This window comes from Caretta caretta, chromosome 6 (assembly GCF_965140235.1).
Source record: "Caretta caretta isolate rCarCar2 chromosome 6, rCarCar1.hap1, whole genome shotgun sequence".
In the NCBI taxonomy this organism is placed as follows: domain Eukaryota; kingdom Metazoa; phylum Chordata; order Testudines; family Cheloniidae; genus Caretta; species Caretta caretta.
This window is the reverse complement of record NC_134211.1, coordinates 54012345-54037160: the sequence shown is the minus strand read 5'-3', so window position 1 is coordinate 54037160 and position 24816 is coordinate 54012345. Positions and strand designations below refer to the sequence as shown.

Genomic DNA, 24816 nt, shown 5'->3' with positions numbered 1-24816 from the left:
AACCTCCCTGCCCCATAATTCCTCCTTTCTGGAAGGAGGTCTTGTGATCTCACTTCTCATATCCAATTGTCATGGGGTCATCAACGCCCTTGCCAGCCAAGCAGTGGCACTCATTGCTTTATTTTCCTTTGGGGGTGGATCTTCAGACATTGGTCTGTTCTGCTGATGTGGTTTAGCCCTATGGCCAAGTCTCAAACTTACTTAATACCTTCTGGGGTATCAAAAGCCCAACTAAAGGGTCCCAGCAACCAAAAGTTTCCTTTGCCTTTTGGAACTTCTCTCTGCCTATCCTCGGGACCTTGTTCCCAGCTCCTTTCTGGGCTATCTTTGAGAATCTTTCTAGCTCTGGGATAGAGCACCCAGACTACTTCCCTGGAATACTGTTCTCAGTCTCTGCTGGTCTCTGTTCCTTTTGTCTTTCCCCACTCATTTTGGGGCATTGGGTACTGAGCATCCTGCAAATACAAGCCTAGGGCCTTTTACAGGAGCCTGCTCACTCATTGTGGTTCTGTTCCAGACTATGCACTCTCAACGTTGTTATAAGGCCTGTGTGTCCATTAAACAGTTTGCTGATCCCCTTAGCCCTAACCCCTGAGGCTGGGGGGAAACTAATTAAATCTGTCACAGGTGGGTCTGGCCCCAACTCTGCTGAATGGTAGAGGGTGCCCCATGTCTGCTTTTTCTTCTTTGACTGGGCTCACTTGTTGGATACGTATTTCCCAGTTCAACTGCTGTGGTACATTAGGGAAGATGTGATTGCAGAGCCTGACCCATAGAAGAAAATGGAAGCATGGGGGCACCTGAACTAAAATTTCTCTGTAGCACCACAGTGCCTCTGAAGTTCTGGTAGTTCCAGGTATGGGTGAAATGAAACTTATGTTCAGAAGTCTCTAGAGAGTACTTGGTTTGGAGGCCCTTTTCAATCTCTTAGAGATCTAGCTGAACCCTAATATGTTCTCCAATACATTTACTTATTTATATTCTTAATGGAAATGTAAAATTGCACTTTTCCCCTTTTTTTTTTGCATTAGCTAGTCATATTGAACCAGCTGGGATGACACAAAGGTGGCAGTAAATGGCATGAGAGAAACTAAAAAAAACACCACCTAAATATCTTCAGCCTCCATTTGTGCACAAAAACATGATAGGAGAATACACAGAGCAAGAAAAATAAGAGCAGAGGAAAGAGCTGGAGAGGAGCAGGAGGTTATTTACTGTGTCTTGGGTCCCAGGTAGAAAATGCATATAACAGGCAGTTGACTGTACAACAAATTAGACGCTGTTAAAATCTAGGCATGAGTTGTGCCAGATCTGTATGTGGCCCTGTTTGTTATGTCTGGCAGAATGAAATCGACATGAGGGCCATGTCGCACTTCTCTCAAGTTCTGAATATGAAAATGGCAAGATGTCAAGCCCCACCCACCGTAAAAGATAATTCTGAAACAAACGTGCAGAATCTCAGATAGCATATTCTAATCTGCAAGGTGGGTTTTGGTGAGGACCCTGCCTTATATTAAAAAACTTGGCCACCTAATGAAAAAAGTCAATTAAAAGGATCTATCGCTGTCAGACAAGGTAAGCTAGGCGAGTCGTATAATATTTAAAAGAACTCGCTGAACTGTGAAGACTGACGTTTGAGTCATAAAACCAGACTTTGTTTAACAAAGTTAATACATTTTAAGCTTGTTCTGTCTTAAGATTTAATAAAACTGGAGCAATGAGTGATTGCAGAATTGAAAACAGATTGGCTTGCATTTCAGACCACATCAGGTTTAATTTAACAGATATATTAATTTTGATTTTTACATTAATAGATATGGAAGGCGATTGTGAACAATCTGTCAGTTTTACCATTCATATGCACTGCACAGAAGGTCTTTAAACTACCTTGAGATGCCAAGTAATTAGTTTCATATGCTTCTTGGTACCTGTAGTTGATGCTTGTTGCAGAAAAAATGTTGGAAGCTTGAACTTTTCCCTCCTCTCTCCACAAAAACAATGAATTACAAAAATATGTTGTTGCTACTAAGAAACTCAGAGCAGGATTTGTACCTGAAATGCCAGGTGCACTGGAGACATTGGCAATGTTGGGATGTCACATTCTAACTACTTTCCTCCCACTAGTCCATCCAGCTTAGCAAGAACACTTCCCATACCTTGACTGTACTTCATCCTCTTCTGCAGTGGTCCGTAAGATTTCACATGCCAACCAAGCATAAGTGGGTTCTGTGCTTGGATAGAAGATTTCAGAATAACTACTTAGAGGCTGCAGGAGGTTGTGCCGGTGATTCAGTAGTTGCCATTATTTGTTGGGATTGTTGAACTGATACCTCAGCATGGTGCTAGAGGGTGCTGTACTGCTTGAGTGATACCACCTTTCAGAAGAGAAGTAAATCATTAGGGCCAAAATGCTCAAAAGTGACCACTGATTTTGGTTATCCTATTTCTTGGATGCTCGGTCTGAGAAACCTAGGAACTGGTCTTGTAAGGGCTCAGCAACCATAACTCTATTTGAAGTCATTGGGAGCTGCAGGTGTGGAGCTTGTCTGAAAATCAGACTCAAAGTTTGACAGCTGGGGCACCCAAAATCAGTGGCCACATCTAAAAATATGGACCAAAATATCACCAGTTTGGCTTCTTTTTGGGGGAAGGAGGTTTGATGAGGATGAAGGGTGTTAGCCCATGAATTAGACACACTCTACCTGGGTAATTCTAGAGCTGGTTAAATAATGGAGACAATATATTAATTTATTTGTAGGTTGATGACAAATATCAAATAATGGTATATGATGAATTTTAATCTGAATAATAAACCAATTTATTCATAAATAATGTATTCATCGGTTGATCGGGAAAATGTATTGTATGAAATAGTCTTGACTTCCATGGCTGAGTGAAATATTCTTGACTGCTGTTCAACCAAATTACATTCTGCATAATGTCTGTATTGCCTCTGTAGTTTCAATGGGATACAGTACTACTTAAAAAGGTGAATTGCAGAACGCTTTCCAACAAATATTCAAACAGTTTTTTAATGAAGTTGTTTTGACTCTTTTTTTTTAATGCTGTTTTTAAAATTTTCTTTCTATGGACATTATAAAAACATTATTGCTTGTAACTCAGTATTAACTCCAGTTCAGGAAAACAGCCCTGTTTCAGAAGAGGGCTTAATCACATGCTTAAGACCTGCGTCAATCAATGGAACTTGAGTACATACTTCAGTGTTTCCAGATTTGGGTCCTTTTAACTTAATATTGGAATAGAATTGTGGAATGTCAATTTTGAGCTTGTACTCAAAATATTAACACTGGAAACCTAATTCTAATATTTACACTTATCCAGTTGGGAAGTGAAATAATACCATGTGACCTCTGTGTCCAATCAGACTAATAAAATTTATCTTTTGGTTACTACTTGCAAAAGATTTATTTAGAGCAAACTACAGAACAAGAACTGTTTACCAAAGTTATTCATCAAATGAGCAGTTGGTATTTTCATCTTGCTCCAAATAAAGTCTACATGTATTGTAGAAGGTTAAACTTTTCCCCTCTGTACAGTTTGTCTTTATTATTTCAGAAATTAATAACATAAACTTAACCCTAAACTTTTTCTGTGGTGCTGGTTGTTGTAGGATATCTCTGACCTTAATTTCCTCTTTCCAGATCCACCTTTCTCATTTCCTGGTGGAGTTCAGGAGCTGCCCTAGCCACAATGAGTAAGCAAAATTTAATCACCAAGTTGATGATGCAGGGTTCTAACTCTGGCCAACAGGTGGAGTACGAGAAAAGACCTGCATTCCTGTGTGGTTGTATATCATATTTCATGGGATGTTGTTGCTATTCCTGTTAGGAAAAGTTATGGTAATCTATGTGTATACAATATAGATTGCAATGTCCTGGCTCCAGTGTTTGCCACTGCCCTCTGCTGGATATAATCAGAACAGATTAACTGTGTACCTCAAGTGCTATAGTGCCAACAGCTAGAAGAAAATTTCCTTTATCTTAAGTGGCAGGCATTAAGAATCCAGCTGTTGTCATGAGTGGCTGTGTTCTGCTTACTGTCAATTCCCTAGGTGGTTATGGATATGTTAGCTTTTAAAAGAATCGTGTGTCTGTTCCAGCAGTCTTGCAAGATGACTAATATCAGGACTAGAAATCTCTTTAAATAATTCCTCAGAGGTGTTCCTGAGCACTGGCTTGATCATTTGGATTCTGTCTACACTAATCTACATTAGCTGCTGTGGTACTGATGACAACAAGCGGGTGTGAGCCTCAAAAAAATAAGAATCATTCAGAAACTTCAGTCCGGTAGCTGGAAGAATATTTAGAAATAGAGAATACAACCAACCACTGGAGTGACATTTTATCTCCTGCCTAAAATAAACATAGAGTGACTGTTCACCTTGGGGATCCAATATTTGTTCTTCCTAATACCAGGTTGGGTCCAGTGCATAGGTAAAATGCAGATTGTGTCTAACATGACCTTAGAACAAGCATGTCATATAATTTATGCTAAGAATTAAATTCTTTAGCTAACTTATTCTCAATCACTTTTCCTTATGCAGTGTCCTCTAGTGGCTGTGTCACAATCTGGGGTGCAATCTACACCAGTGAGGGGTTGTGTCATCACCTTCCCTGTAACCCTGGGTGTCTTAATTGCTCTGTTGCTGTGACTCGCAACTCAGACACCAACAACCAGCAGACAAGCATGCAGTATCCCAAGTGTTTGAGTGCTGTGCAGCCCTGGTTCAATGCTTTGACTCCAGAAACCATTCTATAATACGACATCCCCACTCTGGTTTCCACCAGCTTTGGTTACACCTGACAAGATCACCCCAACACTCCCCAATCCCGAATTTTCCCCAAATTGTGTGCTCTGCAAGGTCCAGCCCTTTCCTGGACCATTCAGAGGAATGATCAGGTTTGTTTGCTCATTTAAAGACACAATATACAGCAGTTTGCCACATTATCTGGAGTTAACACTTACTTCCATTCAAATACAGCACTGGTTTGGTTTAGATTAAAATAAAACCAGTTTATTTACAAAATAGTATAGGTTAAGTGATGCCAAGTGGAAGGAATAAAGTTAGAAAGGGTTACAAATAAACAAGAATAAAAATATACTTTTTAGTGGGTAAGACTTAACTCAGCAAGCTAAGGCCTTGGCTTGAAGTACATTTCTACCCAATCTTTGGTTCCCAGCACCTTCAGCCCCCTTAACTGCACCGCTTGCAAGAGCTCTAGCCCCTTTATGTCTGTCCAGTGATGGATGCCAAGATAGCTTCTGCTTCTCCTTATATTGTCTTTCCAAACTCACTGTGTTATCCCCAGACTTAGGATGACCTCACACTGTTCTTCCTTTCCTGACGACTTTCCATCCACTTGCTGATTTGTATGTAAATAGAGCTTCCATTGTTTTGGGTCACACCTTGCTTAAATTCATTGGAGAAAGGTAGATATCTGTGAGAGAATCAGTTTCTTGGTATGTTTTGGTCACAGACTTTAAAACAAAATATCATTAAGTATCCATATTTTTATATAGTGTTAATACATACATATCACAATGATATTAATCACTAGGTTGCCATTAGCTTTCAGAAAAGACCTGACCTGACACACTTCTATTATACAATAATATTGTATATAATCAGTTGATTCAATTAATTTCATTTGATGGTCAGATTTCCCCTCAAGAGGCAACCTCCCCCCTTATAAGTGTGATGTCTTTGTTTACCTTTTATGTAAATGTGCTTTCATTGTCGCTGCTTGATGACAAGCAAATACACATTCCTTTGTCTAAAGCAGATTGGGTTTATGCACTGCTTGCCAAACACATTTAAGAATATAATTTCAGCACATACTCATAAGTCTCTATACACACCCTATAAATACACCATGCAAGAATAGTAATGATCAGCAAATTTGTAGTTTTCCAATGATATCGTACATGACACAGAGTACTGCACCACCGATGGGCCTGTGTGTCATAGGCTGAACAAATACAATGAAGACATGCTCCATGCTCTGTGGAGCTCACTATCCTCTGCGCTTAAGTTCTGAACTCCTACAGTAGTTAATATTCTAAATGCCATTTGAAAACTGGGATTACAAGCACACTGAAGCTGTACAGCATATTGTCTAGCTCTCGTAAGTCTTGACTAACACACTGAAATGCGGTAGATTTCTCTTGTTGCAACAGGATATAAAATTTAACTGATCCTTTTGTTTCATGAGAAATGGGGCCTCAAAATGGTCACCGGTCCCTCTGGCTGAAGTGCCATTTGGGCATTGCTCCAAAAATTAATTCAGTAAGCTCCGCTCCTTGGACCAGTGACATTTTCAATCTCTAGTTTTGTATTATTTTCTTTATTTAATTAAATGTAGTTATATCATGCTTGCTGCAAAGAAAGTGAGAAGTAGACTGAGAATAAGTAAAGCAAAGATGTCAGAGCTGTTGAAACCTAACAATTATTTATTGATTCACATAGCATCTTTCCTAGGGCTCATGTACACTGACAAAATTGTTGCTTGCTGTATGCTATAGATACATAGTCCATTTCACCCAACACCAAAATTGAGAGGCAAGCTGCAACCATTATAATAGCACTTGAATGCTACCTAACAATTTAGGGGTTACAGGGGGAAAAAAAAGATACTTACAATTAAATCAGTAGGGAATTTTAGGCAGAGAGAGTGTAATTTCCATACTGTAATTCAGCTAGGACTTTGGGGCACAAATCTTCCAAAAACTGCATGGGATCTTTAAAGACTAGGAATATAGTCAGGACCTTGGTTTTATATTTCATCCAAAAGACAGCACCAGCAATAGCATGATGTCCTCTAGCATGATCTTGACAGAGAAGAGCACCATGCACTCAATTGCCAACATCATTTCCTGTAGCATCTTGCTTTTTCTTCTCATGCAGCTACCAACCTGGCTCAACTCTGCTTAGTTTGTAAACTGTAACAAGAGGACAGCCTGAGATGGCATGGCTGCAGTTGCTCAACTCTCTCAGGCTAAACTTTCCTGCCACATCACCACTTTAAGACAAGAACATTGTTTAGGTCCCTACCTTGCAGTGAGCTGGGACAGAATCTCGGTGTTCTTCTTTCCATTTCAGACCAGTGACCGGTTTGTCAGTAACTTCCTTTTCTTCATAGCAGATGCCAACTTGGCACGACGCAAGCTTCCTCTGAACTAGATGCCACTACTGTTTCCTAGACTGGTAAACAGGGAGTTCTTATGTGAGTAAATGCAGCTGGAATCCTCTTCTCCCCCCACCCTCTCTGGGACTAGAGAATATTACCTCTTTGACCCACCGCAGGCTGCTGAACCGTGGAGCAAGAACACAGAATTTCCTGCCAAAAGTGAGCCTTGTGCACAGCAGTGCAATCTACCACAACTAAAATCCTGAGCTAACTTGGAACTACCACTTGATTCAATTAGATTAGTATCTGATGCTCAATTCTGCATAGTAGCTATGCATGTAATTTGGTTGAAATGATGCGTGACATACAGCACTGCCACCCATCTCCCTTCCATTTTGATTTCCTGTTGCAGTTGATTGAAATGACTTCCCTGATCTAAAAAAAGAACATTACGATTTCTCCTCTCCCTCCTCCCCCTTTTTTAAACTTTTACCGTTGCTTCTGAGACAATTAAGATAATTCAGCCATTTAGAAAGCAACAGTCACGGTGGTCTTAGAACCATTTACATTTTTAGGGTTAAAATGCAATAAAATGCCATTATTGCCTACTGGAGTGTTAATGTTCTCTTATTGTGTTTGGGCTGTAAATGGCTGTGTTACGTCTCTGTGTGTATAAGGAAACTTGTTGCTAAGACCAAAGAGGAATGAAAAAAATTATGTGTCATTTGCCCCAAAATGGTTAATTTTTTTAGGTTTCCAAAGAGTCATTTTCTTGAGAAGGAAGGTTAGTTGTGCATTAATAACATTTAAATAGTGTATTTCAACAGTAGATCCTCAGCTTCTTTACAGGCGTGGGCAAGCATTAATATCCCTATTTTACAGATGGAGAAACTAAGGCACAGAGAGATGAAATAACTTGCCCAAGTCAGTTGCAGAGCCTTGAACAGAACCCAGGTTTCCCTGACTCTGACTCTAGTCCCTATGCACCTGCTCATCTTGGCTAAACATGATGTTGAACTTTCTGTCACCTTTTCCTAGTTATCCATTCCTTTATTCTCTGAATCCCGTTATTCTTTTCTTTTCCTTCCCATGCCCTCAGTCATTGAAGAAATATTTAGTTTCATTAAAGCCTTCTTCTGCACCCACTGAGGCCAATGTGAATTTTGCACTGACTTCAGCAAAAGCAGGTTCAGACTCTACAATAGAAATATTCTGCAATATCTTAAAAGAAACCCAACTAAATAAATGTAATTCACATGTTATAAATATATATTTCTAATCCAATATTTAAATCACTGTGAAGCTTTTTATAATGTTTTACAGTAATGGTTCAATGCTCTACTCATGTGAATAACATAAAATATGAAAGAAACCTATGGTTAAGAACATAAGAATGACCATACTGGGTCAGACTAAAGGTCTATCTAGCCCAGCATCCTGTTTTCCAACAGTGGCCAATGCCAGGTGCCCCAGAGGAATGAACAGAACAGGTAATCATCAAGCAATCCATCCCATCACCCATTCCCAGCTTCTGGTTATTTTTGACTAATTCTTTGCCAGAGATTGCTTTTGTACAGGTGTCTGATAACTCTTATTATGCATCTCCCCCACTGTCCACCTCCTCATCACCCCAACCCAACTGCAGTGTGGGGAGAGGGAAGCGATTAGCATTTGGGAGAAGTCTGGGTTGGTTGTTAGGAATGAATTAGGGTCTGCAGAACCAGCAGAGATAGCACAGCTAATCTAAAACCCAGGTACTGCCTTGTAAATGTGACTGTACTAAAGGAATTTTGATTAAATTCATAACCTACTGGAAACAGAGACAGAGACGGACTGATCCTTGCATTTGCATTATGGCACAAATGTGGGCATGTCTATATAGCAAATTAAGGTGTGATGGTAGTGTGCATAGGCATACCATCGCTAACTTTAATTTGTCTAGCACACATAACAAACCTGTGAAGACATGGGGGCATCGGCTTCAGCACTGGCTAGCCACCCCAGAACAAGCCAGCTGGGAACCCTATGCACATTGTGCTGCTAGCCTTTGCTGATGCCCATGCCGCTACATCTTCACTGCTATTGTTACCTGTCCTAGCTACATTAAAGCCAGTTTGTGTACGACTACCTGCATTACAATTATCCTTTGCGGTGTAGACATACCCCCCTATGTAGCCTTATATCCTCAAAGAGCAAGCAACATACTGGAAAAAAAACTACTGCACCCTGCTTTCAATTAGAGCATACTGCATCGGACTTGTTCACTCTATCCTCCATCTCACTGGGGACTGACTTACTTGTAATGTTCTAAGTGTCTGGGATTTAACTGAAAGATCATACTTAGGGCAGGCTTTTCTACACACACAAGTTTTAGTTACAGTGGTACACAATATAGTTAAAGACTATAGAGTGTAGACACAGCTATATTGCTATAAAAGTGCTTGTGTGTAGAGCTTATTCCGGCACCGGAAAGAGACTACGCTATATTGATAAAAAAAATAACGAGGAGTCCAGTGGCACCTTAAAGGCTAACAGATTTATTTGGACATAAGCTTTCGTGGGTAAAAAACCCCACTTCTTCAGATGCATGGAGTGAAAATTACAGATGCAGGCATAAACATACTGGCACATGAAGAGAAGGGAGTTACCTTACAAGTGGAGAACCAGTGCTGACAAGGCCAATTCAGTCAGGGTGGATGTGATCCACTCCCAATAATTGATGAGGATACAAAGCACTTTTAGCCGGGTACAACAGCATTCACACTAGGGCTTCTACTGGTATAACTATTTCTATAAAATAAATTACACCCTTAACTGAAATAGTTATGCTAGTACAAAAACTGAGCTCAATAATGGGCATCATCGACTTGAAGAATTAACTGGATTTGCTAGCCTTCTCAGGGCCTGTTAGAGATGCTGCTAAAGGGATTCCTAATGGACAGGTTCTGACCAACAAGCAGAGTTCTAGCTCATCTGATTGTTCCTGTGTTGTTTTCTTTTTCTCCTGTATGTTGGTCTCTCATCCTTCCAGAATCCATTGTTGCTATGGGTTTGGAAGAAGGGAAGGTTCACTTTAATTATTTAAAAAAAAAAAAACAAATGCATATTTGTGATTTTAATTTCACTTACCAAACCAGTTCCCCCACCCCCATCAAAATGATCAGTGTTCAGAGTAAATTGAAACACCATAATGAGAGCCAAACTTGTTTCCCAGTAAAAAATCTAGCCTATTCACTCGACAAACATTATAGAAGTGGAAAGTATTATTATTAGATGTTCTGTGTCTCAGAGACAGGAGTGTGAGGTGGCAGTTGCTACGGAAACTAGTACAAAATTGCTATTAACAGCAAATCTCCTTGTAAGACAGCTGTCACTTCTGACACATAGATTAGGTCTATCCTCATTTGTGAGGCTCTTTTAGAATAAATACAAAGTTCTTGTGTTTTCCATATTTATGATGGGAATTTTCCTTTGTCAGTGTCACTTTGTCACCCATAGGAGCTGTGTAGCCTTAATGGAGTTTATATAGTTTGACATATAAGTTCCTTCCTGTACTGGAGTGATGTTTGCTCTCCCAGGCTGGTGCTGCAGAAAAAGATTTTCAGTTTCACAAGTACTGGAGATAATGACAACACATCATAGAACGCTGAAGGCTTTTGTTGCCACAGTGGCAGAATTCTAGGTTTCATAGTTATACTAAGACTGCTGCCTTAGACTTGTGGATCTTTTTGCTATTCCAGTAGCTCCTGAAACATGTAATATATGGAGTTGCCATTGTAATTATCTTCTGTTAGATGATGTCCTCAGCCATTTGTAATTTAGCATGACCAGACTTGAGGCTGTCTATGTCCTTCAGATATCAGACAGAATGTCCACCGTTTTTCCATTGTCTCCCTATCATATTTTCACTTCTCATGTAGAAATTTCTTTACCTTTCATTAATGCTGAGCCCATGCTATGGGTCTGTCTAGTGTCACATTCCTTGCTTCTCAAAGCCCTTCTTCCTGAGCCTCGTGACCTGGAAGATGAGAGAAGCAGATACAGAGAAGAAAGCTTTCACCGTCAAGGTTGTGAACATATTGACCAAATAGCCTCAATCAAGAAACTTAATCATGGGTGTAAATAACTTTTTATAACTGGTGCAGTAAAGGTATATCACACCCTCGAGTTGTTCCCTACAAGAGGTCTGTTTGTTTGATAGGTCTGATAGGGTACAGAAGCTTTCTTCACTTTATTCTCTCTCCAATCAGAAATCCAATGGCCCATCACTTCCTGCGCTCATCCCTTCCTATTTTTTAAAGCCCTCTCCTTAAGGAGAGCAGTTTTTGGAACCATACCCCCTTGATGTGATCTGTGGTGGATATGCATGAAAATTTTCCTTGCACCCATTAACTGTGGGGATTAAGTTTTCTGATTTAACTCCCATTCTTAGTTTTGGCAACAAACTTTTTTCCATCTGCCTCGGAAAATTTCTCCTTATGTAGTTTTGGGCTTCCATGTGAATGAGCATTTATGCCCACTGATTCTCTATCCAAATACGTTATTTCCCTCTCCCTCCTCTCTATTTTTAACCTGGTAAAATATGCCATAACACTGATTGTCTGAAATTTTCCTCAGGATGGGAGAAAAGGAATCTGAATTACAGTGATTACAGTGTATAAGTATCTTCATGGGGAGAAAATGCGGGGTACTAAAGGGCTCTTAAATCTAGCAGAGAAAGGCATAACAAGAAACAATAGATGGAATTCAAATTAGAAATAAGCACCATTTTTATTATAGTGATTAACCATAAAAAAGCATGAAGGGAAGTGTGAGTTCTGATCTCTTGATGTTGTCAGATTAATACTGGATGTCTTTCCGGAAGATAACCTTGCATTTGGCTAAAATATTTGGGCTCAGTACAGGGGTAACTGGGTGAAATGTAATGGCTTGTCATATAGAAGAGGTCAGCCTCCAGGCTAGTCAATTATTTCTTGTCAAGGTCCAAATTTCTTGATAAAAGTCCAGACTCCAGAGAAACATTTTTCACACCACAATAACAATAATGATAATAAGTACATCAAATATTTTGTGATCCGTTCAAAAGCATCTGGTGGTCTGGATTTGACCTGCTGTCTGCCTATTGACTAGCCTGGTCTAGACACTTGTGCAGAAGGAAAACACTAATTAATCAGTTAATGGTAGAGATTATGTAATAGGATGAAATCAGTTCAGCAGCACAGATGCCCATTAGAGGTTTGCATTTAATGACTAGATAAACATGAAAACAATCATTTAATTATATTCAGAGGTGAAAGACAGTATTTTGTTTTGATTTAAGGCAGAACTTTTCATATGACTGACAAGGCAGTCAGCTCAGATTCTTCTGTTTCTGATACTGGTGACTGGCATAAACATTGATAATTAATATCATTTGCATTATTAGAAGTTTATTTCAGTTACATTATGGTTCTATCTTGAAGTGGAAAAGAGAGGTTTGGGATTTGAGAGGCAGCTGCCAGTTGCATGCACTGCATTTTGTTTTCTGCTTGCTGTGCTTGGTTGTTGTTTTTTTTAAACTATTCAAATTTGAGACCAGAAGATGTCAAATATCTTGCTCCCAGGAGGTGTGTGGTGCCAGGGTTAGAAATCTGTGCATGATTGCAACACATCTCTGACTTTTTAGCTTTAGCAGAGTGTGCACAACTAGGGAGAACAGCACTGAGGGAATTTAGTGAGAAAACTTTGGAGTTCAACCCAGACCAGTAATTCTGTAAGGGGTTGTGTCACCACCTGCCCTGCAGCTCTGGTTCCTTAAATGCTATCCTGTGACACCAACATCCAGCATACAAGCATGAAGGTCACTTCCTGGCATCTACCAGCCACTTACTTTTTGCAGGGTGACCCCAATACCTGACACAGTAAAAACAAATTCCCAATGTTCATGGCAGAGGGGACAAACTGGACAGTCTCTACGCAAAAAAATAAATGGACACAAATCTGACATCAGGAACCATAACATTCAAAAACCGGTAGGAGAACACTTCAACCTCTCTGGTCACTCAGTAATAGACTTAAAAGTGGAAATTTTGCAACAGAAAAGCTTCAAAAACAGACTCCAACGAGAAACTGCTGAGCTTGAATTAATATGCAAACTAGATACCATTAACTTGGGTTTGAATAGAGACTGGGAGTGGCTGGGTCATTACACATATTGAATCTATTTCCCTATGTTAAGTATCCTCACACCTTCTTGTCAACTGTCTAAATGGGCCATCTTGATTATCACTACAAAAGTTTTTTTTCTCCTGCTGATAATAGCTCATCTTAATTAATTAGCCTCTTACAGTTAGTATGGCTACTTCCACTTTTTCATGTTCTCTGTATGTGTGTATGTGTATATATATATCTCCTTACTATATGTTCCATTCTATGCATCTGATGAAGTGGGCTGTAGCCCACGAAAGCTTATGCTCAAATAAATTTGTTAGTCTCTAAGGTGCTACAAGTACTCCTGTTCTTATTCCTAGTAAATAATATATTTGAATGTAGCCCTTGTTCTATTCAGGAATTATCCACAGACATTGATTTTACTGATTTATTTACTTGCATGTGTATTTGTGGGACTTTCACTTTCTGTGAACAGTCTTGTGAACAAAAGAGTCACTCATACTAACATTCGCTGAAAATAAATAAAAAGGATTATGAATGCAGGCAAAGTGAATTCCCTGCTTTCATTGAAACGAATGCTCATGAATATTTCTTGCAGTATTTTCTCAGCTGTTGTGAAGACAGATTTCACTGTAATAGATTTAACCATTGATTGATGAACCTGAGTATGTTCTGAGATTCAGTTCCAAATGATTGTAACTTCTTGGGTCTGCAAAATTGGGCTAGAAATCTTGTGAGAACAGCCTTTTGTCTACCCCATGCTTCCAATGAGTCCCATAAAGTGTTTAGAAGAGACTATATTGAAGTATCAGAGGAAGGCTGGTCTTGTGCATTAGGCATTGGTCTGTGGTTTGGGAGATTTACGTTTGGTTCCTACTCTGCTACAGATGCCCTATGGGAAGTCACTTACACTGGGATTTTCAAAGAAGCCTAACGGAGGTAAGTACTCAAATCCCATTGGAATTCTGTAGAAGCTGGGTCCCTGACTCTCTTAGCGTATGTCTACACTACCCGCCGGATTAGTGGGCAGCGATCAATCCAGCGGGCATCGATTTATTGCGTCTAGTGTAGATGTGATAAATCGACCCCCGAGCGCTCTCCCGTCGACTCCTGTACTCCACCGCCGCGAGAGGTGCAGGTGGAGTCAACGGGGGAGTGGCGGCAGTCGACTCACCGTGGTGAAGACATCATGGTAAGTCGATCTAAGTATGTCAACTTCAGCTATATTATTCACGTAGCTGAAGTGCGTAACTTAGATCAGTCTTCCCCCCACCCCCTTCAGTGTAGACCAGGGCTTAGACTCGCTTGAAAATCCCAGTCATGGTTTCTCTGTGCTTGATATATTGTCACTTCCTCTTCCACTCCTGGTAAGAATCCAGGCATACAGACAAATAAAAAATAGGGAAAATCAGTTAAGGTAAATATGTATTTTATCTGAACTGGCTTGGCCAGCCTACATTTTTAATCCTTTAAACACCTTAGAATATGGCCAAGAATGGGATTGCTGTGAGCCCTTGTGACCTGGTATCTTTCCCCATAGTCTGGAGAAGCTGGGACTAAGCAAACCTGATTACAGAATGAGCACCACATGAGGGGAATCAGGCAGTTCCCCATAAAGAGCAGAAAGGGGCTGCAATAAAGAGGGAAAGCAGGTTTCAGTGGAGACAAAGGGTAGCTGGAGAAAGAGCTAGAATGAGATCGAGGAGGGAAGCTCAGAGCCAGAATAAAAGCCTTCCATGCAGGGAGGCCTGGGAGAGACCCTGGCAAAACAGAGAAGAGATGGAAAATCTCCCTAGCAGGGAAGCATAAGAGAGAACTGATTAAGCAGGGAAGAGACTGGGGGTCCCAGAGGGGAACTTAAGAAGCTGGGTAGAAACTGACCCAAAGAAAATTGTAGCTTGATTGAAGGACCAGACCTAGTCTGTGGGCACTGTGCCTACTCGGGGCACTGTGCTGAGTAGAGGGTGGGACTGGATTTCCCTAGTGGCCCCTGGAACGGAGGCATACAAACTCATTGTGGGGATTATTGAGCCCAGCACAGGGGCTGCAGGCTAAGCGCTAAAGACAGACTGAGGAATAGCCATGGAGAGGGTAGAAGGATTTTGGTTGTGTTACAGGCTTTTGGGGACTTTTGTTTGGACATTTGTGACCCCAGAAAGGGTGAACTTAAGATGGTGACCTGGCCCGAGGGCCAAATCTTTGGAAGAGAAGTCACCACAGAACTGGAACAGCTGTTGGCAGAAGGTGCCAGAGAAGTGAGAGCTGCTACAGCATGTATTGCCATGAGGGGGCACTTGCTGGTGAGTGAACTCATTTATAACCCTAGAGATTTCCATTATACACTGGTTTCACAGTAACAGCCGTGTTAGTCTGTATTCGCAAAAAGAAAAGGAGTACTTGTGGCACCTTAGAGACTAACCAATTTATTTGAGCATGAGCTTTCGTGAGCTACAGCTCACTTCATCAGATGTTTCCACGGTATACATCTGATGAAGTGAGCTGTAGCTCACGAAAGCTCATGCTCAAATAAATTGGTTAGTCTCTAAGGTGCCACAAGTACTCCTTTTCTTTTTTCCATTATACACTGGGTATTTTGTGTTATTTTTAAAGACAGTCAGTCTAGACATAGAAGGAGGCATGATTCAGGAAGGTTTAAATAAAATTGCAGCCGGGCAAACCCCTTCATAGCATAGCACTTATCTTGCCTCAGTTTCCCTCCTGGGTTTTCTAATAGCTGACAGCCAAGGGTAATTAAAATGGTATTTCCTGTCTCAGGGTTTAATGTATAAAGTCCTTTATAAACTCAGTTCTTGTGGCCCTTTCAATTTCCAAATCTTTTCATTTCTGGGGCTTTAAACCTTGGATCTCTTGGCTCCCAATTCCCTCCAAGCAACAGAACTCAGCTGGTCCCACTCATTCCCCTGGCTTCTCTGGAGAGTCTCTTTCCTCAGGTCTATTCTCAGCCCCAGTACTGGGTTTAAATTTCTTCTCCTTTGGGACAGGATAAACCCCATCTCTCTCTCTGGGGATTTCCTGTATTACTAGGAGATCCCAGTTTCCAGGTTCTCCTTATGGTGGATTCTGGGCCTCTGAGAGTTCTTTCTCCAAGGTCTCATGCTTGCCTCAATCCTGGACTCAAACCTCTTCTCTGCTGGGACAAAGTAGCTGCAGTCGTCGTCCTTGAAACAGTGCTTCACTTCTGGTAGGCTTCCTCATCCCACAAGGATTCAGTTTTGCTCAATCCTTGGGATATCCCTTCAAGTATGTAATTCTAGGCTCCCACTTAATTGAGCTCAGGGCAGGGCTTTATCATGCTCAGGAGATAATCACCTGATTCTAGAATCAGATGACTATCACTAGAAAATGGGCCAGAATAGCTGTCATGTCTCTCTCTAGAGGTAGCCGTGTTTCACTGGTGGAAGGGTGGTGTGTATCCTGAAAAGAACAAAAACATTCTGGCTTCCCACTCAACATTTTTCTGTTCTTTCCAGGTTCTACACTCATCACCAGAGTATCTGAGCACCTTCCAGTAGCGTATTAAGCAAAATGACTACATGTCTGTCACACATCTTTCTATGTAAACTGATGTTTTCAGTGTGTGACACTGTTCACTCTGGAAACACATTGACTTGAGGTTTTGTGGGTTAGGGAGGGCTGAATGAGTGGAAGGGCAGGAGAGAGAATTGTATATTACATGGGCTACATTTGGGGGCATTGGACCCATTTTATATTTTTCATACTGTGAGATATTAATACTTTCTTCTGATTCAGATTACATCAAGGGAAGGGTTCTACCCACAATTTGGGTTTTGATTTTAACTTCAGGTGTTTTGGTAGTACTGGGGTCCAAGGCTTTTGTTAGTCCCTATTTTTTATGATGGACCAATCTTCACATTTCAGACTAAAAAAAATCCCAAAGTTCAGCCCCAATTCTGACTCTGTCTGAGTAGATTCTTAGGCCACTTCCCACGTTTGTGGTATCTGAGCACCTCAACAGTTCTATTGATAAATTGAGAGCCCATTTTGGTAACGTATATCTTGCACATCCAGGACCAGCTCAGAATATGTCTGGAATTACCCAGGGAGATAATTCACCACTTGCATGATTTAATTTGTATCTGGATTACTTCAAGCAAGACAAATAGTGCCACAGAGAGAATAATGAACAAGGGCAGCTCATTATTGTAACCACTGTCTATTAGTAACCAATGTACAGTATGGATAAGATGTCTGCATTTAAAATGTTTATATCTTATGATTTACAAATGCTTTCATGAAACTTTGCTCCATAACTCAAATGCTTTTTAATGCCTCATCTGAATCATGAAAAGGCTTGAGAGAGGATGTGGTTGCACAATAGTTTAGCTGTGATCACCTATAAATACAAACCTGATCAATCCAGCTCTCATCCTAGTGAGATTTGCCTATCGTAGGGATTATTGGTGATGGGTTGCTTTTTTGTGGTTGTGGTGTGTGTTTGTGGGTGGTTTTTTTTTTGTTTGTTTGCTTTTTTAATTTTTGCTGTAGAATAAATTATGCATGACTTCAATAAATTCCCTAAAATTTTTGTACAGCTGAAAAAGTGTGGATTGAATCCCTCTATATGGGCTTGATCATGCCAGATGCTGAAAAACCTCTGAAGTGCAGAGCCTCCTCAAGGTGCATTGAAGGATGAACCCTCTATCTTGAAACTAGCATGTTGGGCTCTAGCAGTTCAATCTTCCCTTCCACTGCACTATCCCCCTGAGAGCGTCCTTCAGCTGTGGTCTGGAGTGGGTACGCTTGCATGTGAAAGATTATTTCAATTTGCTGAAGCTGCAAGTAAGGTAGCAATAGTGATTTTGTGACTCTGAACATCACTTAATGGCTGACATGCCCTGAAGAATAGAGATTTATATCCCATGTATTAACTCCTTCTAGCTGTAGATGTTGAAATTAGCCATGTAAATGATTTTTTTTTAAATCCTTCTTAAACCTCTTGGCTCAAATGACCTCTAGTGACAATGGATTCAGGTGGATAAATATACATGTTAAAACGTTGTCGTCTTTGTCCCAGTTTAGGGATGAAAAGCTCTGTACTTTTGGTATTTAAGGTAAAATTTCCAAAATTTTCCAAGTGACTTAGGAGCCTAAGTATCTTTTGAAAATGGCACTTAGGCTTTTAACTTGTTTAGGCACTCTTGAAGATATGACCTTCAGTCTCTTCTATACTTCCTTTTCCCCCAGCCAACCCCTCCATATGATGGCACCATCAAATATTTTGATAGTCCTGATTGTTTTGTTGTTGTAGGAAGTAATAGGTGGAGCTCATGAAAAGAAAGTTAATATTTTAACTCCTCTGTGGATGAAGACAGAGGGAAAAGATGGTCTTGTGGCTAATATAAAAATATAAGGGGTACTGTGACCTGTTGGATTAAGTGGAAACTTAGTGTCCATACAGTTTGGTTCAAATCCTAGCTCTATACAGACTTCTTTGTACATGGGATCATCCTTCTGTTTCTTTGTCTCTATTTTCCCCTCCTCTACTTCTTTATCACTCCATGTGATGATACCCAAAGTGTTTACAACAATACCAATCAAGTATGTTGGTGGTGTTGGCCCATTTAACACTGAGAAGTAGATAGAAGTTCAGGTGGGAAAACCACTTGGCAGTAAATGCAATTGGCCTGCCTAAGTCTTTTGCTGCCAGTATACTATTGTCTGCTAAATTTATCATTAAAAATATAGCCAATTATGGAAATTATTAAATGAGTTTTTTAGACAGTCAACCAGCTCAAATCATTACTTAAAAAAGTCTTAAATGGTGGTAATGGCCAATTTCTTGGGGATTATTGCTTCATTAATTATCCCATCTTGGCACTTCTATCTTATTAGAATTAAAATGTGGAAGTGTTTTTCTGCAGGCAGGCACTGATTATGTTAGTGTATGCAATGAGCTCTTTGCATGGCCTTGTTTTTAAAGCATGGGGCTGGGAATCAGAAGATCTGCATTCTGTTCCTAGCTTTGCCACTGTCTTGCTGAGTGAACTTGAGCAAACTATTCTCCTTGCAATGCCTCTGTTTCTTTTCTCTAAAATGAGAATATGAATACATGTCTACTATCTACATAAATAATTGGAACTAACATGCAGTTACCCATTGCTCTGTTTCATTCCTTTCCCTTGCCTTTCCTCCGTCTTGTCTATTTAGACTACATGCTTTTAAAACAGGGTGTTTTTTTCATATTACGTTTGTGCTAGGTGCTGTACAATAGGGCTTTCACTGCTGACTTGAGCAGTGTCAGTTGCTGCAGCATACACAATAATGACAACAATAAATGCAATCTTTCTTTCAAATGGCAGCCATGTTATAATTACACAATTTCAGGACAAGATTAATAGGCTCTAAGGCCTGACCTCCTGCTTAGCCCAAACTGTAGAATTCCACACAGGGATTCCTGCCTCTAGGTCTGCACCTTATGGCTGAGGCAGAGTATTTTTGAAATTTTGATTGAAAAATTTAGTGATGGAGAACATATTGCTTCCCTTGGTCATCTGCCTCAATGGCTAATTACACTCATTGTTAACAATTTGAATCTTTTCTATGATTTAAACGTTGCTGACTTCATCTTCCAGCCATTGGCTCTTGTCATAGCTTTATTTACTAGATTAAAAAGCCCTGTGGTATCAGATATCTTCTGCTTTTCTAAATCACTACAGACTAATCAAGTTGCCTGATCTTCCTCTCCCTCCCCCACCTCCCGAAAAAAAGAAAAGGCTCTTTGAAGATGGTCATGGACCTGGCCCCAGGAGGTGCTCTGAGTTGGGAACCTTTCCACTCCTTCTATTCTGAGGAAGAAACCGAACCATATGCCCTCCAGACCACTACCAGCTTAAGAAGTCTCAATGCCTCTCTGAACCTGGTACAAATGCATAGAAGGGGCATTAAGCCATCAGAAATGAGCCTGAGGCTGGCCATTACATGGCTGAACAGATATAATCTTAAAACTACTATGCTCTAAACAGGAGACCCAAGCACTGGTATGTGCATGTTCTATTTGTGATATGCATTGATTAGTGCTGAGATCGATGGTGACACTCTTCTCCCTTCTCCCCCCTCCACCCCCCGGAATAGTACTACTTTTGTGGTCAGTCCATCTGGTGTGTGTGCATGTGTATGTACTCCTACATCAGCAGTAAGGACGAGTGTCCGATATAAGATGAGAATGTAGCACAACAGAGACCATAGGAATTGAGAGACAATGAGTATGCATCCACTGTATGCATTCCAGTTTTAGAGATATGGTTCCAGCAATGTTTCCCATTTTTAGGTATAGATAATATTGCTGGAATCAGTAATATCACTAAAATCTAGAATGCACTTTTTATGTAGGTTCACTGTATTTTAGACTATTTCAGTCATTTTGCTTTTTTAAAGCAGTATTTCCCGTTTGCTCACTCTGTCCTCAGAGTTCAATTCTTAACCTAATACATGCAGTAAATGGGGGAGTGGGGGAGTTGTTTTTTCTTATCCATGTTTCCACAGTGAGTATTTGTTGTTTTGCAATGATATTGATGGTGTATAGTGAAATGCATTCATTAGCTGCAGTCATCAGGATGCTAAAGCTCAGGACACTGGGATGCATGACAAGTTTAACTGCAGAATTCTGCAAACAAAGGAGCTCAGGTGGTGTAATTTCTCTGCAAACACTCAACAGATTCATCGGGTTTGTGTTTAGGCCCTGGTAAGATGTAGTCTATGCTATTTGGGGGGAAAAATCTTTAAAAAGCGTAAAGCCAGCACTTGAATAAAATTTTCATATATTGGGATGTTAGAAAAAGAAAAGTAGCCTATACCTTCATCAAAAACTGAAGCAAGTACTACTTCTGAGCAAGGAGTTTGTCTCCTTTCCCTTGTTCCATTAGTTTTCATTATTATTGACTCAAACCTCCGATCTACCTTGGACCAGAAGTGAAAGACAAACTTGGGGCTTGTCTACATAGTGTGTCCGTACTCATTAGAGGAGTGTAAACTGTAGCGCATTCTACAGTATTGCACTCTAACTGCCTTGTGTAGACCCTGCTGGGTGCATTGATGTAGTCTTGTTTGAAACATTACTGTACGCTAGGAACCTTTTAGAACATATCAGCTGGAGCTACACAGGGCAGTTAGACCACACCATCTTCAGAGCTCTGTGGTGTGCATTGTCACACTTTGTCGACAAAACCTTGGACAGTATGCTCCCACGGTTGTAAAGAGAACTGGAGATATGACACATAGCATATATGGCTATAAGATTCTCCTCAAATGGATATCTTATGGCTGGTTGAAATATAAATTGCAGATTTAGCCCTTTATTTTTCTGTTTGAAGAATTTTGTGAACCAGTCCTAGTTGCTGTGATTTTTCTCAAGTTCTTTGTGCGTGTTCAGATAATTCATGCAAATAAATTCCAGCGAACAGGTTATCAATAACTGTTAACTTTGAGTATTAGCAAATTCATTATGATCTGTGACAGAACACCTAACTCACCTGCTGTTTCTGTTCCCTGATTGAATGTTGGAAAAAGGAGGCGAACAAATGGGTAATGAGATAATTTCCAGTACAAACTTTCAGGTGAATAAATATTTGTGCTAAAAATTCATGAAACTTTTGGAATTGGGGTGCTCATAATTACCAGGAAGCCATCCAGATACTTGCAAACTACAAATAGTATGATCCTGAAGTAATGATGAACTGAATTTCCTTCTTTTAGTCACATAATAGTCATAGATCACTTTTGTGTCTTTTGACCAGTTCCAGATTATCATTAGCTGTATTACAGTTGTGTTCCAAATGTGCGACTCTCTACATGGAGATATAGTGAAGATATAGGGTAAAAATTGCAAAGACACCTTTGTAATCTAGGAGCATGCAACCCATTTTCCAAAAGGCTGTAATATTTTGGTCTCCTTTCATTTGTCTGGTTTTATTAGTGGGTGATGGTGCTGGGTGAGGGTGGTGTTGGGCTTGACATACAAGAGATCAGCTCAGATGATCTAGTGGTCACTTCTGGCCTTAAGCTGTATGAATAGGGGTCAGATTTACATAGGTGTTTAAGCATCGAAAGTGCTTAGTGGAATTTACAACATTTAATGGGTAAGTCAGTTAATTGTAAGGGAAAGTCAATGGAAGTTAGGTATCTACTGGTATTTACAAAGGCACCTAGTTGAGTTATGTGCCTAAAGATGTAGATAAATATCTTTGTAAATCTGGTCCTTGTATTCAGGAGCCTAAATCTCATTAGAAATAAATTAATTAGGTTTTTCCATAACTTGGGCATCTTTACCCACAGCCCCGACCTAAAGAGTCTATATACGTAGACGGGGTGGGAAAGCACTTTGTACCAAACAATCATAGTAGTACAAGTATCAAGTTCAAGTGAGGCATAGTGTGTAGAAAGTCCAGAAAACTACTCTGAACTTGAGAATGTGCAAGAAAGATTTTTATCTCAGGCAATTCAACTGTTCTCATTTCGGTTCATGCGCGATATTTGTCACACAGCTGCAATGGATTTAAAAACATGAGTGAAGCTCTTGGAAAGAAACCATATTCTTTCTAATAGCCACTTAAAGGGTTAAAAGAACAAGGAGTACTTGTGGCACCTTAGAGACTAACAAATTAGTGTGCAGCTACCACTAGGTGTCACGCTGGGATCATCTATTGAAGCAGGACTGACTGGGGAAAGTGCTGAATGAGGGGATGGGACCTCTGTGCTGATAGGTTAGTTTCTGTCACTATTTATCTTCATTCCCACTGAAGCTGTTCCAAACAGGCTAATTTTGCAGGCTGTAATCACAGTGGTCATGTCCAGTGTGTCAGGTATATTTGTGAGAAGCCATAATCATTCATACATGTATCGCTGAATTAGAAATGATCAGAGAAGAAATTCCATACACCAAGCAACAAACTCACTGTCTTCTAGGAACTGTATTTATTCTCTTGCCTTTTGAAAGGCGCGGGGGGGAAGAGGAGTTCTGAGACATCCACAAGCCAGAATGGCCTTTTCCTAAAACAAAAAATGTGCTTCAACTCCCTGGAGAGAGAGTTGTGATATATTTTTAAAAAATCAACTTTTCCTTGCCCGATGACGCAAACTTGCAAAGATTTTTTTTAAACTCCTAATTTACTCTTCTTAACTTATACGATACTTGGGAGAGGAATTATCTCTTATACAGTCCTGAGCACGTTGTCAAATAACTATTACTGTTCTATCCATCTAAGTATTTTAATTGCCAATTACTATTGGATTTAGGTCTCCAGACCCAGTAGGTGGGCATAAATCTTGGACTTATCTCTGCTTATGCCATGTCCTGCTTGCACTTCAGTCTTCTTGGATAATGAAACTCCTCAGTTTCAGTGGGTTTGTAATGTTTGTTACAACACTTTACATCTTAAAAACACACTGAAGTGCCAAGCATTATAATGAGTTAAACTTTGTGATTCTCATAATAGAGCAATGATCTTCTGTTTTGCAGGGAAATTTTTTTGATTTTAAAAAGAAGAAAGTCATGTTATATTGAATTAAACAAAAAAACCCTATCTTATTATTGAAATGTTTGTATCTATGTTAAACTAATGTTTTGGCTCAAACTTTAATTCATCTTAAAGTATTCAAACACAATGGATTGTCCTTCCTTATTTTTAAACTTTGTTACTAATCCTTCATGCCCTGACATTTTCCATGTTGCAAATCAAATAATTACTATGGATTATCTAAAATGGCCCTTTCATGGTACTTTCTTTGGGGTCAAGCTTGTGAACAGCAAGCACAGAGATGCAACAATAGTTTAAACAGGCAAGCAAGCAAAAAGTCTACTCCATTCCCCTAAACTGCAGGAAATGTTCAAATTTGGTTTTGTTGTGGCTAAGCCCTTACTTTTTACCTGAACTGGTTCACCCCTTCAACAGCCACCTAGCAAAGACAAGTAAATTGGACATCCTTTTACTATTGGTTGTAAGTAATTATATTTGTACAGTGTATAGTACATTTCCTGTTCTTGAACCCAAAGTAGTTTACAGAATGAAGAAAATAGGGATCATTCCACTTACCACTATAGGCATTTATTTCTGAGGTGGAACATGGCAACTGTTGAACAGTGTGCCTCCACATTACCCAGGAGTTTAGGACAGGAACTAAAGACTAAAGGGAATATTTATGATAGTGAAAGGTAATTACACAAATTGGAATCCAAACAGGACATCAGGGTACGTGTATCCATTCCTGACGGAAGTGTCATGGGATCTGCATTGACTGCAAGTGGGCTAGATCTCAATCTTCTGTTCCATCTGAAAGATGGAACATTAGCATTTTGGGTTTATGTGGTTAATCCAACTACTACATTAATGAAGAACGGCTGCAAACATGTATAACAATTGTGTGACAAAGATTTTGAAAAATAAAAGCATAAGGTTCACTTCTAACTCAATGTTTAGGCACCTAAATAATTGGTCTGGCTTTCAAAAGAACTCCCAACAGCTCCTTTTAGTTGATGGATATT

At 39.9% G+C, this 24816-nt stretch overlaps 1 protein-coding gene across 8 annotated transcripts in view; it reads left to right on the top strand.

The window, feature by feature from the left end:
• LRRC4C (leucine rich repeat containing 4C) overlaps nucleotides 1-24816 on the top strand; it is an 856114-nt gene that overhangs the window by 160884 nt on the left and 670414 nt on the right. The window contains exon 3 of one of the 8 annotated variants that reach the window (XM_075129527.1): nucleotides 3663-3715. The exons of the other annotated variants lie outside the window; for them this stretch is intronic. The gene's annotated coding sequence lies outside the window, so the exon portion shown is untranslated. The remainder of the gene's footprint in view (nucleotides 1-3662; nucleotides 3716-24816) is intronic. 8 annotated transcript variants of the gene reach the window in all.